The sequence below is a fragment of the Pan paniscus genome, chromosome 22 (assembly GCF_029289425.2).
Source record: "Pan paniscus chromosome 22, NHGRI_mPanPan1-v2.0_pri, whole genome shotgun sequence".
In the NCBI taxonomy this organism is placed as follows: domain Eukaryota; kingdom Metazoa; phylum Chordata; class Mammalia; order Primates; family Hominidae; genus Pan; species Pan paniscus.
The window spans coordinates 5,579,834-5,596,505 of NC_073271.2; positions in this window are offsets into that span (position 1 = coordinate 5,579,834).

Below are 16,672 nucleotides of genomic sequence, written 5' to 3' on the forward strand. Positions count from 1 at the left end.
ATTCTTTTTATATACTGTAAACAAAATATCAAAATACAGTAATTATATATTACATACTCTACATAAAATATCAAAAAGTACACCAAATATGTGTTATATATACTGTAAATAAACTATCAAAAACCAGTAATTATATTTCATATATTGTACATATAATATTAACTAAAAGTACACCAAATACATTTTATATACAGTAAATTAAATATCAAATGTACAGTAAATATATATTACATACTGTACATAAAATATCAAAAAATACACCAAATATGTCTTATATATACTGTACATAAACTATCAAAAACTACAGTAATTATATTTAATATACGGTACATAAAATATCTAAAATTACACCAAATGTATATTATATAGTGAAAATAAAATATGAAAAATTAATGTGAATATATATGACACACCCTATGTAAAATATCAAAAACTACACCAAATATATATTATATAATTTATATAAAATATCAAAAGGCCACCAAATATATCTTACATTGTGTACATAAAATATCTAAAATTACAGTAAATATGTTTCATATATTGTAAATATAATATTAACGAAAAGTACACCAAATACATTTTATATACTGTAAATAAAATTTCAAAATGTACTGTAAATATAAATTACATACTGTACATTAAATATCAAAAATTACACCAAATATGTGCTTTATATACTGTAAATAAAATATCAAAAATACAGTACATATATATTACACACCATATGTAAAATATCACAATCTACACCAAATATATATTATATAATTTACATAAAATATCAAAAGGACACAAATATATCTTATATACTGTACATAAAACATCAAAAAGTACAGTAAATATATTTCATATATTGTACATATAATATTAACTAAAAGTACACCAAATAAATTTTATATAGTGTAAATAAAATATCAAAAATTACAGTGAATATATATTACATACTGTACATAAAATATCAAGAAGTACACCAAATATGTGTTATATATACTGTAAATAAACTATCAAAAACTACAGTAATTATACTTAATATACTGTACATAAAATATCAAAAATTACACCAAATGTATATTATTTACTGTAAATGAAATATCAAATAGTACAGTACATATATATTACACACCATATGTAAAATATCACAATCTACACCAAATATATATTATATAATTTACATAAAATATCAGAAGGACACCAAATATATCTTATATACTGTACATAAAGTATCAAAAAGTACAGTGAATATATTTCATATATTGTACGCATAACATTAATTAAAAGTACACTAAATATATTTTATATACTGTAAATAAAATATCAAAATGTACAGTAAATATATATTACATAATGTACATAAAATATCAAAAAGTACACCAAATATGTGTTATATATACTGTAAATAAACTATCAAAAGCTACAGTAATTATATTTAATAGAATGTAAATAAAATATCAAAGATTTCACCAAATGTATATAATTTACTGTAAATAAAATATCAAAAAGTACAGTAAATATATATTACTCACCCTATGTAAAATATCACAAACTACACCAGATATATATTATATAATTTACATAAAATATCAAAAGGACACCAAATATACCTTATATACTGTACATAAAATATCAAAATGTACAGTAAATATATTTCATATATTTTACATATAATATTAACTAAATGTACACCAAATACATTTTATATAGTGTAAATAAAAGATCAAAAATTTCAGTAAATATATATTACATACTGTACATAAATTACCAAAAAGTACACCAAATATGTGTTATATATACTCTAAATAAACTAACAAAACTACTGTAAATATATTTAATATACTGTACATAAAATATCAAAAATTACACCAAATGTATGTTATTTACTGTAAATAAAATATCAGAAAGTACAGTAAATATAAATTACACACCATAGGTAAAATATCACAATCTACACAAAATATATATTATATAATTTACATAAAATATCAAAAGGACACCAAATATATCTTATATACTGTTCATAAAATATCAAAATGTACAGTAAATATATTTCATATATTGTACATATAATATTAACTAAAAGTACACCAAATACATTTTATATAGTGTAAATAAAATATCAAAAATTACAGTAAATATATATTACATACTGTACATAAAATATCAAAAAGTACACCAAATATGTGTTATATATACTGTAAATAAACTATAAAAACTACAGTAATTATATTTAATATACTGTACATAAAATATCAAAAATTACACCAAATGTATATTATTTATCGTAAATAAAATACCAAAAAGTACAGTAAATATATATTACACACCCTATGTAAAATATCACAAACTACACCATATATATTAAATAATTTACATAAAATATCAAAAGGACACCAAATATACCTTATATACTGTACATAAAATATCAAAATGTACAGTAAATATATTTCATATATTTTACAAATAATATTAACTAAAAGTACACCAAATAGATTTTATATACCGTAAATAAATCATCAAAAATTACAGTAAATATATATTACATACTGTACCTAAAATATCAAAAAGTGCACCAAATATGTGTTATATATACTGTAAATTAACTATCAAAAACTACAGTAATTATATTTAATATAGTGTACATAAAATATCACAAATTACACCAAATGTATATTATTTACTGTAAATAAAATATCAAAAAGTACAGTACATATATATTACACACCATATGTAAAATATCACAATCTACACCAAATATATATTATATAATTTACATAAAATATCAAAAGGGCACCAAATATATCTTATATACTGTACATAAAACATCAAAAGGTACAGTAAATATATTTCATATATTGTACATATAATATTAACTAAAAGTACACCAAATACATTTTATATAGTGTAAATAAAATATCAAAAAGTACAGTAAATATATATTACACACCATATGTAAAATATCACAATCTACGCCAAATATATGTTATATAATTTACATAAAATATCAAAAGGACACAAATATATCTTATATACGGTACATAAAACATCAAAAAGTACAGTAAATATATTTCGTATATTGTACATATAATATTAACTAAAAGTACACCAAATAAATTTTATATAGTGTAAATAAAATATCAAAAATTACAGTGAATATATATTACATACTGTACATAAAATATCAAAAAGTACACCAAATATGTGTTATATATACTGTAAATAAACTATCAAAAACAACAGTAATTATACTTCATATACTGTACATAAAATATCAAAAATTACACCAAATGTATATTATTTACTGTAAATAAAATATGAGAAAGTACAGTAAATATATATTACACACCATATGTAAAATATCACAATCTACACAAAATATATATTATATAATTTACATAAAATATCAAAAGGACACCAAATATATCTTATATACTGTTCATAAAATATAAAAATGTACAGTAAATATATTTCGTATATTGTACATATAATATTAACTAAAAGTACACCAAATACATTTTATATAGTGTAAATAAAATAACAAAAATTAGAGTAAATATATATTACATAGTGTACATAAAATATCAAAAAGTACACCAAATATGTGTTATAAATACTGTAAATAAACTATCAAAAACTACAGTAATTATATTTAATATACTGTACATAAAATATCAAAAATTACACTAAATGTATATTATTTACCGTAAATAAAATACCAAAAAGTACAGTAAATATATATTACACACCCTATGTAAAATATCACAAACTACACCATATATGTTATATAATTTACATAAAATATCAAAAGGACACCAAATATACCTTATATACTGTACATAAAATATCAAAATGTACAGTAAATATATTTCATATATTGTACATATAATATAAACTAAAAGCACACCAAATACATTTTATATAGTGTAAATAAAATATCAAAAATTACAGTGAATATATATTACATACTGTACATAAAATATCAAAAAGTACACCAAATATGTGTTATATATACTGTAAATAAACTATCAAAAACTACAGTAATTATACTTAATATACTGTACATAAAATATCAAAAATTACACCAAATGTATATTATTTACTGTAAATAAAATATCAAAAAGTACAGTACATATATATTACACGCCATATGTAAAATATCACAATCTACACCAAATATATATTATATAATTTACATAAAATATCAGAAGGACACCAAACATATCTTATATACTGTACATAAAGTATCAAAAAGTACAGTAAATATATTTCATATATTGTACATATAATATTAACTAAAAGTACACCAAACACATTGTATATACGGTAAATTAAATATCAAAAAGTACAGTAAATATATATTACATACTGTACATAAAATATCAAAAAGTACACCAAATATGTGTTATATATACTGTAAATAAACTATCAAAAGCTACAGTAATTATATTTAATATAATGTAAATAAAATATCAAAGATTACACCAAATGTATATTATTTACTGTAAATAAAATATCAAAAAGTACAGTAAATATATATTACTCACCCTATGTAAAATATCACAAACTACACCAAATATATATTATATAATTTACATAAAATATCAAAAGGACACCAAATATACCTTATATACTGTACATAAAATATCAAAATGTACAGTAAATATATTTCATATATTGTACATATAATATTAACTAAATGTACACCAAATACATTTTATATAGTGTAAATAAAAGAACAAAAATTTCAGTAAATATATATTACATACTGTACATAAATTACCAAAAAGTACACCAAATATGTGTTATATATACTCTAAATAAACTATCAAAACTACAGTAAATATATTTAATATACTGTACATAAAATATCAAAAATTACACCAAATGTATGTTATTTACTGTAAATAAAATATCAAAATTACAGTAAATATAAATTACACACCATAGGTAAAATATCACAATCTACACAATATATATATTATATAATTTACATAAAATATCAAAAGGACACCAAATATATCTTATATACTGTTCATAAAATACCAAAAAGTACAGTAAATATATTTCATATATTGTACATATAATATAAACTAAAAGTACACCAAATACATTTTATATAGTGTAAATAAAATATCAAAAGTTACAGTAAATATATATTACATACTGTACATAAAATATCAAAAAGTACACCAAATATGTGTTATATATACTGTAAATAAACTATCAAAACTACAGTAATTATATTTAATATACTGTACATAAAATATCAAAAATTACACCAAATATATATTATTTATCGTAAATAAAATACGAAAAAGTACAGTAAATATATATTACACACCCTATGTAAAATATCACAAACTACACCATATATATTATATAATTTACATAAAATATCAAAAGGACACCAAATATACCTTATATACTGTACATAAAATATCAAAATGTACAGTAAATATATTTCATATATTTTACATATAATATTAACTAAAAGTACACCAAATACATTTTATATACCGTAAATAAAACATCAAAAATTACAGTAAATATATATTACATACTGTACCTAAAATATCAAAAAGTGCACCAAATAAGTGTTATATATACTGTAAATTAACTATCAAAAACTACAGTAATTATATTTAATATAGTGTACATAAAATATCACAAATTACACCAAATGTATATTATTTACTGTAAATAAAATATCAAAAAGTACAGTACATATATATTACACACCATTTGTAAAATATCACAATCTACACCAAATATATATTATATAATTTACATAAAATACCAAAAGGACACCAAATATATCTTATATACTGTACATAAACATCAAAAAGTACAGTAAATATATTTCATATAATGTACATATAATATTAACTAAAAGTACACCAAATACATTTTTATAGTGTAAAGAAAATATCAAATATATAGTAAATATATATTACGCACCATATGTAAAATATCACAATCTACACCAAATATATATTATATAATTTACATAAAATATCAAAAGGACCCCAAATATATCTTATATACTGTACATAAAATATCAAAAATACAGTAAATATATTTCATATATTGTACTTATAATATTAACTAAAAGTACACCAAATATGTGTTATATATACTGTAAATAAACCATCAAAAACTACAGTGATTATATTGAATATACTGTACATAAAATATCAAAAATTACACCAAATGTATATTATATATTGTAAATAAAATTTCAAAAAGGACAGTAAATATGTATTAAATACTGTACATAAAATATCAAAAAGTACACCAAATATGTGTTATATATACTGTAAATAAACTATAAAAACTACAGTAATTATACTTAATATACTGTACATAAAATATCAAAAATTACACCAAATGTATATTATATACTGTAAATAAAATATCAAAAAGTACAGTAAATATATATTACACACCATATGTAAAATATCACAATCTACACCAAATATATATTATATAATTTACATAAAATATCAAAAGGACACCAAATATACCTTATATACTGTACATAAAATATCAAAATATACAGTAAATATATTTCATATATTGTACATATAATATTAACTAAAAGTACACCAAATGCATTTTATATATTGTAAATAAAATATCAAAAAGTACAGTAAATTTATATTACATACTGTACATAAAATATCAAAAAGTAAAGCGAATATGTGTTATATATACTGTAAATAAACTATCAAAAACTACAGTAATTATATTTAATATACTGTACATAAAATATCAAAAATTACACCAAATGTATATTATTTACTGTAAATAAAATATCAAAAAGTACAGTACATATATATTACACACCATATGTAAAATATCACAATCTACACCAAATATATATTATATAATTTACATAAAATATCAAAAGGACACCAAATATATCTTATATACTGCACATAAAATATCAAAATGTTCAGTAAATATATTTCATATATTGTACATATAATATTAACTAAAACTGCACCAAATACATTTTATATAGTGTAAATAAAATATCAAAAATTACAGTTAATATGTATTATATACTGTAAATAAAATATCAAAACGTACACCAAATATGTGTTATATATACTGTAAATAAACTATAAAATCTACAGTAATTATATTTAATATACTGTACATAAAATATCAAAAATTACACAAAATGTATATTATACACTGTAAATAAAATATCAGAAATTACAGTAAATATATATTACACACCGTATGTAAAATATCACAATCTACACCAAATATATATTATATAATTTACATAAAATATCAAAAGGACACCAAATATATCTTATATACTGTACATAAAATATCAAAATGTACAGTAAATATATTACATATATTGTACATCTAATATTAACTAAAAGTACACCAAATACATTTTTATAGTGTAAAGAAAATATCAAGTATATAGTAAATATATATTACGCACCATATGTAAAATATCACAATCTACACCAAATATATATTATATAATTTACATAAAATATCAAAAGGACCCCAAATATATCTTATATACTGTACATAAAATATCAAAAATACAGTAAATATATTTCATATATTGTACTTATAATATTAACTAAAAGTACACCAAATATGTGTTATATATACTGTAAATAAACCATCAAAAACTACAGTGATTATATTGAATATACTGTACATAAAATATCAAAAATTACACCAAATATATATTATATACTGTAAATAAATTATCAAAAAGTACAGTAAGTACACATTACACACCCTATGAAATATCACAAACTACACCAAATATATATTATATAATTTACATAAAACATCAAAAGGACACCAAATATATCTTCTATACTGTACATAAAATATCAAAAAGTACAGTAAATATATTTCATATATTGTATATATAATATTAATTAAAAGTACACCAAACACATTTTATATACTGTAAATAAATTATCAAAAATTACAGTAAATATATATTACATACTGTACATAAAATATCAAAAAGTACACCAAATATGTGTTATATATACTGTAAATAAACAATCAAAAACTACAGTAATTATATTTAATATACTGTACATAAAATATCAAAAATTACACCAAATGTATATTATTTACTGTAAATGAAATATCAAAAATTACAGTAAATATATATTACACACCCTATGGAAAATATCAAAAACTACATCAAATATATATTATAAAATTCACAAAAATATCAAAAGGACACCAAATATATATTATATACTGTACATAAAATATCAAAAATACAGTAAATATATTTCATATATTGTACATGTAATATTAACTAAAAGTACACCAAATACATTTTATATACTGTAAATAAAATATCAAAAAGTACAGTAAATATATATTACATAGTGTACATAAAATATCAAAAAGTACTCCAAATATGTGTAATATATACTGTAAATAAACTATCAAAAACTACAGTAATTATATTTACTTTACTGTACATAAAATATCAAAAATTACACCAAATGTATATTATATACTGTAAATAAAATATCAAAAAGTACAGTAAATATATATTACACACCCTATGTAAAATATCACAAACTACACCAAATATATATTATATAATTTACATAAAATATCAAAAGGACACCAAATATATCTTCTATACCGTACATAAAATATCAAAAAGTACAGTAAATATATTTCATATATTGTATATATAATATTAACTAAAAGTACACCAAACACATTTTATATACTGTAAATAAATTATCAAAAACTTCAGTAAATATATATTACATACTGTACATAAAATATCAAAAAGTACACCAAATATGTGTTATATATACTGTAAATAAACAATCAAAAACTACAATAATTATATTTAATATACTGTACATAAAATATCAAAAATTACACCAAATGTATATTATTTACTGTAAATGAAATATCAAAAATTACAGTAAATATATATTACACACCCTATGGAAAATATCACAAACTACATCAAATATATATTATAAAATTCACAAAAAATATCAAAAGGACACCAAATAAATATTATATACTGTACATAAAATATCAAAAATTACAGTAAATATATTTCATATATTGTACATGTAATATTAACTAAAAGAACACCAAATACATTTTATATACTGTAAATAAAATATCAAAAAGTACAGTAAATATATATTACATTCTGTACATAAAATATCAAAAAGTACACCAAATATGTGTTATATATACTGTAAATAAACTATCAAAAACTGCAGTAATTATATTTAATATACTGTACATAAAATATCAAAAATTACACCAAATGTATATTATTTACTGTAAATAAAATATCAAAAAGTACAGTAAATATATATTGCACACCATATGTAAAATATCACAATCTACACCAAATATATATTATATAATTTACATAAAATATCAAAAGGACACCAAATATATCTTCTATACTGTACATAAAATATCAAAAAGTACAGTAAATATATTTCATATATTGTACATATAATATTAACTGAAAGTACACCAAATACATTTTATATACTGTAAATAAATTATCAAAAATTACAGTAAATATATATTACATACTGTACATAAAATATCAAAAAGTACACCAAATATGTGTTATATATACTGTAAATAAACTATCAAAAACTACAGTAATTATATTTAATATACTGTACATAAAATATCAAAAATTACACCAAATGTATATTATTTACTGTAAATAAAATATCAAAAATTACAGTAAATATATATTACACACCCTATGTAAAATATCAAAAACTACACCAAATATATATTATAAAATTCACATAAAATATCAAAAGGACACCAAATATATCTTATATACTGTACATAAATTATCAAATGTACAGTAAATATATTTCATATATTGTACATATAATATTAACTAAAAGTACACCAAATACATTTTATATAGTGTAAATACAATATCAAAATGTACAGTAAATATATATTACACACCATATGTAAAATATCACAATCTACACCAAATATATATTATATAATTTACATAAAATATCAAAAGGACACCAAATATATCTTATATAGTGTACATAAAATATCAAAATGTACAGTAAATATATTTCATATATTGTACATATAACATTAACTAAAAGTACACCAAATACATTTTATATACAGTAAATAAAATATCAAAAAGTACAGTAAATATATATTACATACTGTACATAAAATATCAAAAATACACCAAATATGTGTTATATATACTGTAAATATCAAAAACTACAGTAATCATATTCAATGTACTGTATATAAAATATCAAAAATTACACCAAATATAAATTAAATACTGTAAATAAAATATCAAAAAGGACAGTAAATATATACTACACACCCTATGTAAAATATCAAAAATTACACCAAATATATATTATATAATTTACATAGAATATAAAAAGGACACCAAATATATCTTATATATTGTACATAAAATATCAAAAAGTACAGTATATATATTTCATACATTGTACATATATTATTAACTAAAAGTACACCAAATACATTTTGTATACTGAAAATAAAATATCAAAAAGTACAGTAAATCTATATTACATACTGTACATAAAATATCAAAAAGTACACCAAATATGTGTTATATATACTGTAAATAAACTATCAAAAACTACAGTAATTATATTTAATATACTGTACATAAAATATCAAAAATTACACCAAAGGAATGTTATTTACTGTAAATAAAATATCAAAAAGTACAGTAAATATATCTTACACTCCCTATGTAAAATATCACAATCTACACCAAATATATATTATATAATTTACATCAAATATCAAAAGGACACCAAATATATCTTATATATTGTACATAAAATATCAAAAAGTACAGTATATATATTTCATACATTGTATATATATTATTAACTAAAAGTACACCAAATACATTTTGTATACTGAAAATAAAATATCAAAAATACAGTAAATATATATTACATACTGTACAGAAAATATCAAAAAGTACACTAAATATGTGTTATATATACTGTAAATAAACTATCAAAAACTACAGTAATTATATTTAATATACTGTACATAAAATATCAAAAATTACACCAAATGTATATTATATACTGTAAATAAAATATCAAAAAGTACAGTAAGTACACATTACACACGCTATGAAATATCACAAACTACACCAAATATATATTATATAATTTACATAAAATATCAAAAGGACACCAAATATATCTTCTATACTGTACATAAAATATCAAAAAGTACAGTAAATATATTTCATATATTGTATATATAATATTAACTAAAAGTACACCAAACACATTTTATATACTGTAAATAAATTATCAAAAACTTCAGTAAATATATATTACATACTGTACATAAAATATCAAAAAGTACACCAAATATGTGTTATATATACTGTAAATAAACAATCAAAAACTACAATAATTATATTTAATATACTGTACATAAAATATCAAAAATTACACCAAATGTATATTATTTACTGTAAATGAAATATCAAAAATTACAGTAAATATATATTACACACCCTATGGAAAATATCACAAACTACCTCAAATATATATTATAAAATTCACAAAAAATATCAAAAGGACACCAAATATATATTATATACTGTACATAAAATATCAAAAAGTACAGTAAATATATTTCATATATTGTACATGTAATATTAACTAAAAGTACACCAAATACATTTTATATACTGTAAATAAAATATCAAAAAGTACAGTAAATATATATTACATTCTGTACATAAAATATCAAAAAGTACACCAAATATGTGTTATATATACTGTAAATAAACTATCAAAAACTGCAGTAATTATATTTAATATACTGTACATAAAATATCAAAAATTACACCAAATGTATATTATTTACTGTAAATAAAATATCAAAAAGTACAGTAAATATATATTGCACACCATATGTAAAATATCACAATCTACACCAAATATATATTATATAATTTACATAAAATATCAAAAGGACACCAAATATATCTTCTATACTGTACATAAAATATCAAAAAGTACAGTAAATATATTTCATATATTGTACATATAATATTAACTAAAAGTACACCAAATACATTTTATATACTGTAAATAAATTATCAAAAATTACAGTAAATATATATTACATACTGTACATAAAATATCAAAAAGTACACCAAATATGTGTTATATATACTGTAAATAAACTATCAAAAACTACAGTAATTATATTTAATATACTGTACATAAAATATCAAAAATTACACCAAATGTATATTATTTACTGTAAATAAAATATCAAAAATTACAGTAAATATATATTACACACCCTATGTAAAATATCAAAAACTACACCAAATATATATTATAAAATTCACATAAAATATCAAAAGGACACCAAATATATCTTATATACTGTACATAAATTATCAAAATTACAGTAAATATATTTCATATATTGTACATATAATATTAACTAAAAGTACACCAAATACATTTTATATAGTGTAAATAAAATATCAAAATGTACAGTAAATATATATTACACACCATATGTAAAATATCACAATCTACACCAAATATATATTATATAATTTACATAAAATATCAAAAGGACACCAAATATATCTTATATAGTGTACATAAAATATCAAAATGTACAGTAAATATATTTCATATATTGTACATATAACATTAACTAAAAGTACACCAAATACATTTTATATACAGTAAATAAAATATCAAAAATACAGTAAATATATATTACATACTGTACATAAAATATCAAAAATACACCAAACATGTGTTATATATACTGTAAATATCAAAAACTACAGTAAACATATTCAATGTACTGTATATAAAATATCAAAAATTACACCAAATATAAATTAAATACTGTAAATGAAATATCAAAAAGGACAGTAAATATATACTACACACCGTATGTAAAATATCAAAAATTACACCAAATATATATTATATAATTTACATAGAATATAAAAAGGACACCAAATATATCTTATATATTGTACATAAAATATCAAAAAGTACAGTATATATATTTCATACATTGTACATGTATTATTAACTAAAAGTACACCAAATACATTTTGTATACTGAAAATAAAATATCAAAAAGTACAGTAAATCTATATTACATACTGTACATAAAATATCAAAAAGTACACCAAATATGTGTTATATATACTGTAAATAAACTATCAAAAACTACAGTAATTATATTTAATATACTGTACATAAAATATCAAAAATTACACCAAAGGAATGTTATTTACTGTAAATAAAATATCAAAAAGTACAGTAAATATATCTTACACACCCTATGTAAAATATCACAATCTACACCAAATATATATTATATAATTTACATAAAATATCAAAAGGACACCAAATATATCTTATATAGTGTACATAAAATATCAAAATGTACAGTAAATATATTTCATATATTGTACATATAATATTAACTAAAAGTACACCAAATACATTTTATATACAGTAAATAAAATATCAAAAAGTACAGTAAATATGTATTACATACTGTACATAAAATATTAAAAAGTACACCATATATGTGTAATATATACTGTAAATAAACTATCAAAAACTACTGTAATTATATTTAATATACTGTACATAAAATATCAAAAATTAATCCAAATGTATATTATATACTGTAAATAAAATATCATCAAGTACAGTAAATATATATTACACACCCTATGTAAAATATCACAAACTTCACCAAATATATATTATAAAATTTACATAAAATATCAAAAGGACACCACTTATATCTTCTATACTGTACATAAAATATCAAAATGTACAGTAAATATATTTCATATATTGTATATATAATATTAACTAAAAGTTCACCAAATACATTTTATATACTGTAAATAAATTATCAAAAATTACAGTAAATATATATTACATACTGTATATAAAATATCAAAAAGTACACCACATATGTGTTATATATACTGTAAATAAACTATCAAAGACTACAGTAATTATATTTAATATACTGTACATAAAATATCAAAAATTACACCAAATGTATATTATTTACTGTAAATAAAATATCAAAAATTACAGTAAATATATATTACACACCCAATGTAAAATATCAAAAACTACACCAAATATCTATTATAAAATTCACATAAAATATCAAAAGGACACCAAATATTTATTATATACTGTACATAAAATATCAAAAAGTACAGTAAATATATTTCATATAGTGTACATATAATATTAACTAAAAGTACACCAAATACATTTCATATACTGTAAATAAAATATCAAAAAGTACAGTAAATATATATTACATACTGTACATAAAATATCAAAAAGTACACCAAATATGTGTTATATATACTGTGAATAAACTATCAAATATACAGTAATTATATATAATATACTGTACAAAAAATATCAAAAATTACACCAAATGTATATTATATACTGTAAATAAAATATCAAAAAGTACAGTAAATATATATGGCATAACCTATGTAAAATATCAAAAACTACACCAAATATATATTATATAATTTACAGAAAATATCAAAAGGACACCAAATATATATTCTATACTGTACACAAAATATCAAAAAGTACAGTAAATATATTTCATATATCTTACATATAATATTAACTAAAAGTACACCAAATGCATTTTATATACTGTAAATAAAATATCAAAAAGTACAGTAAACATATATTACATACTGTACATAAAATATCAAAAAGTACACCAAATATGTGTTATATATACTGTAAATATCAAAAACTACAGTAATCATATTCAATGTACTGTATATAAAATATCAAAAATTACACCAAATATAAATTAAATACTGTAAATAAAATATCAAAATGGACAGTAAATATATACTACACACCCTATGTAAAATATCAAAAATTACACCAAATATATATTATATAATTTACATAGAATATAAAAAGGACACCAAATATATCTTATATATTGTACATAAAATATCAAAAAGTACAGTATATATATTTCATACATTGTACATATATTATTAACTAAAAGTACACCAAATACATTTTGTATACTGACAATAAAATATCAAAAAGTACAGTAAATCTATATTACATACTGTACATAAAATATCAAAAAGTACACCAAATATGTGTTATATATACTGTAAATAAACTATCAAAAACTACAGTAATTATATTTAATATACTGTACATAAAATATCAAAAATTACACCAAAGGACTGTTATTTACTGTAAATAAAATATCAAAAAGTACAGTAAATATATCTTACACTCCCTATGTAAAATATCACAATCTACACCAAATATATATTATATAATTTACATAAAATATCAAAAGGACACCAAATATATCTTATATAGTGTACATAAAATATCAAAATGTACAGTAAATATATTTCCTATATTGTACATATAATATTAACTGAAAGTACACCAAATACATTTTATATACTGTAAATAAAATATCAAAAATACAGTAAATATATATTACATACTGTACATAAAATATCAAAAAGTACACCAAATATGTGTAATATATACTGTAAATAAACTATCAAAACTACACTAATTATATTTAATATACTGTACATAAAATATCAAAAATTACACCAAATATATATTATTTACTGTAAAGAAAATACCAAAAAGTACAGTAAATATATATTACACACCCTATGTAAAATATCACAATCTACACCAAATATATATTATATAATTTACATCAAATATCAAAAGGACACCAAATATATCTTATATATTGTACATAAAATATCAAAAAGTACAGTATATATATTTCATACATTGTATATATATTATTAACTAAAAGTACACCAAATACATTTTGTATACTGAAAATAAAATATCAAAAATACAGTAAATATATATTACATACTGTACAGAAAATATCAAAAAGTACACTAAATATGTGTTATATATACTGTAAATAAACTATCAAAAACTACAGTAATTATATTTAATATACTGTACATAAAATATCAAAAATTACACCAAATGTATATTATATACTGTAAATAAAATATCAAATAGTACAGTAAGTACACATTACACACGCTATGAAATATCACAAACTACACCAAATATATATTATATAATTTACATAAAATATCAAAAGGACACCAAATATATCTTCTATACTGTACATAAAATATCAAAAAGTACAGTAAATATATTTCATATATTGTATATATAATATTAACTAAAAGTACACCAAACACATTTTATATACTGTAAATAAATTATCAAAAACTTCAGTAAATATATATTACATACTGTACATAAAATATCAAAAAGTACACCAAATATGTGTTATATATACTGTAAATAAACAATCAAAAACTACAATAATTATATTTAATATACTGTACATAAAATATCAAAAATTACACCAAATGTATATTATTTACTGTAAATGAAATATCAAAAATTACAGTAAATATATATTACACACCCTATGGAAAATATCACAAACTACATCAAATATATATTATAAAATTCACAAAAAATATCAAAAGGACACCAAATATATATTATATACTGTA